Raw genomic sequence first — 2,334 nt, 5'->3', positions numbered from 1 at the left:
AACCCGACAAGAACAACACCAGTGGGGTTATATAAACCCTGAGAGTCATCGAAACAAGTCACAAAAAAACCTGATCAAGCAAAAAAATACCAAGAAAAAAAAGCAATATACGACAAAAAATGAGGCATCCACTACAAAAAAAAAGCATAAACATCAAGCAAAACATTTCGCAAAACCGCAAAAAAGCACAAAAACACAAAGAAAGTATTTTTGGTTGTAGTTTAGGAGAGGATCGACCTCCAGAAATCGAAGAGATTCTTCGAAAAAGGTAAGAGTCGAACGAATTTTTCTTACATCTACTCTATTTAGGGTTAGTTTTGAGGATTTTAGGCTCGTGTTAAGCTTTAGAGCTTAGAGAGGAAAATTTTGGGTAGTTTTAGGTTTTCCAGCTACTAGAGGTGGTGGCCGGAGCAGTGGTCGGTGCGACAGGACTTCGAAAGAGTGATGGCCGGCCATAGGCCAGTTGGGAAGTGGGGAGTGAGTTTTGAGAGGTTGGGGAGAGTTGTTTTGGAATAATGGGTTAAAAATGATTTTTTTGTGTTTTAAGGGCTATTTATAGGGATGGCCTTAGTGTAATTATGAAATTCTTAAATTATTTTTGCAGCCCCTACTATTTTGATGTGTAATTCATTTTGGCCACCTGTTGTAAATTTACCGTTGAATTTTGAATTTATTCAATTCAATCCATATTTAAATTTCTTATAATTTGCAAATTTTCCCCTCCTAACTTTTTATTTTTTTCTTGCAGCTCCAAAATAATATCAATTTGGTCCTTAATTTTAATTTTTTTGCGGTTAAATCCTTTTTCTTTAAAGTTTTTTATTTTAAAATTCTTAATTTGATTTTGTTTTGCTTTAATATTTAACACGAATTTGATTTATATTTTTTAGGTCAATTTTAAATCCTTCAATGGTAAGTAGTTTGGATCGAACTTTTAAATTTTAATTTAACTTTGAATTTTTTTCCATTAAGACAATCGAGAAATTAAATTGGTATCGAAAGGGTAGTACATGGGTACTAATCCTTTCCTGACTGTAATCAACTCCCGAATTCGATTCAATTCTGGTAAAAATGTAGACTAGGTAAAATGTTTATTTTCTCATAAAACAAACAAGTAGAGACGGAGAGAGGAAAAGAAATGTACTTTTTGCTATGAGTTTCACCAGGAGCAAACGAATCCAATGCTAAATCGGAAACAATTTTTATCGTTTCTTCAACGGATCCTTCCATGTTAACAGTATTTAACAAAGAGAGTGTGGCATAAAGATAAAGCGAAATGTTAAAGAAAAGACGACCTAAGTTAGGGTTTTAAAACAAGGTGTTAACCTTTTTTTGTAAAGTATAGAAATGGTCCCTCAATTATAGGGTGCTACTTTGTTGAATCTCTCGGTTATTAAATGTTATAAAGTGGTCATTCAACTATAGGATGTTGTTTTGTTGAGTCTCCTAACTATTAAAAGTTACAAAATGATCATTCGACTCTTCATTTATTTGAAAGTCATCATTTTCTGTTAAAAACTAACGGTCATCAAATCTAGACGTTAGCTTGTTGATTGAGGGTTAAAATCAGTTAACACAACAATAACATATGTTGAAAATGTTGTATTAATGGCATTTCCAACTGCAATTCTGGGAACCATAAACTCTTTCTAGAGTTTAAAAAAGTAACTCATGTATGAATTTCATGTAGGGGTGAGTAAAACTCAATTCGAACTCGAAAAATCGATATTTTCGATTCGAAAAATTTTAAACTCGAGTCAATTTATAAAATAGAACTCGAATAATTCAAATAATAACTTAAAACAAAGGCTGAAAATATTGTATTAATGGAATTTCCAACTACAATTTTGGGAACCATAAATTTCCAAAACCATTCCATCAAGGAAAAGAATTGAATTATTGTGTGTGTAACCCTTAATAGTAGTATCCATAATACTGGCTTAACATATAATAAGACATGGCCATTGTAGACACTTAATTTTGTCTAAAACTTATTATTATTGGTTATTATTAGTTATTATTATTATTGATTATTGATCTTATTAATAAATATTAATTATTATCAATTGTTATCAGTATATATTATTATTATTATTACTTATTGTTATTAATTATTTTTAGTTCTTATTATTATTATTATTTAAAATACTGATATATAATGTTCATACATTTTGAAGCCCATTTCAAGAATCAATCCCATCAAATCTGAAGCTAAAGGATGAAAAACCCAAACATATTAGCGTTTTATCAAATAATGAGGGAGCCTCCAAATCTCAGCCGTCGAATCAAGATGAAGATAAAGAGCTTATACGTGTCATCAAAATATGGTTTTAC

The sequence above is a fragment of the Hibiscus syriacus genome, unplaced genomic scaffold (genome assembly GCF_006381635.1).
Source record: "Hibiscus syriacus cultivar Baekdansim isolate YM2019G1 unplaced genomic scaffold, ASM638163v2 tig00111741_pilon, whole genome shotgun sequence".
Lineage (NCBI taxonomy): Eukaryota > Viridiplantae > Streptophyta > Magnoliopsida > Malvales > Malvaceae > Hibiscus > Hibiscus syriacus.
Note: the sequence above shows the minus strand (reverse complement) of the source record.